We start from the raw sequence: 965 nt of genomic DNA on the forward strand, positions 1-965 counted from the left end.
TATAAAGATACGTCTACTTTATCTCCGCTTTTAACGATGGTAATCAATGCTAAACTTAGGAACAATAGACCACAAAATAATATCTCATACACTGACAGACCACCAAAGAATGATATCTCATAGGGTGATAGACCACTAAAAATGAAAACTCATAGGGTGAGAGATCACTAAAGAATAGTATCTCATAGGTAACAGACCACCAAAGTATTATATGTCAATGGGTGACAGACTACTAAAGAATTATATCTCATAAGTAACAGACCGTTAAAGAATGATATTTCATAGTTTGACGGGCCACAAAAGAATTATATACCATAGGCTGACAGACCACCAAAAGTGATAACAGAGTGAAAGATCACCAAAGAATAGTATCTCATAGGTGACAGACCACCAAAGAATGACATCTCATAATGTAACAAACCACCAAAAAATGATATCTAAATGGGTGACAGACTACTAAAGAATGATATCTCATAAGAATGCAGACCACTAAAGAATGATATCTCATAATGTGATAGACCACCAAAGAATATACCATAGGGTGACAGACCACAAAAGAATGATATCCCATACACTGACAAATCACCAAAAAGATAACTCATAGGGTGAGAGATCACAAAAGAATAGTATCTCATAGGTGACAGACCACCAAAGAATGATATCTCATAGGGTGAGCGACTACCAAAGAATGATACTCCATAGGATGACAGACCACCAAAGAATGGCATCTCATAGGGTGAGAGACCACCGAAGAATGATATCTCATAGATTGACAGACCACCAAAGAATAATATCTTATGAGATGACAGACCACCAAAGAATAATATTTCATAGGGTGACAGACCATCAAAGAATAATATCTCATACACTAACAGACCACCAAAGAATGATTTCTTATAATATGATAAACCAACAAATTAGCTATTTTTATATTAAATATGACAGTTTAACGAAAATGATACTTT

The sequence above is a fragment of the Euprymna scolopes genome, chromosome 3 (genome assembly GCF_053919585.1).
Source record: "Euprymna scolopes isolate OS-2025 chromosome 3, ASM5391958v1, whole genome shotgun sequence".
Taxonomy (NCBI): domain Eukaryota; kingdom Metazoa; phylum Mollusca; class Cephalopoda; order Sepiida; family Sepiolidae; genus Euprymna; species Euprymna scolopes.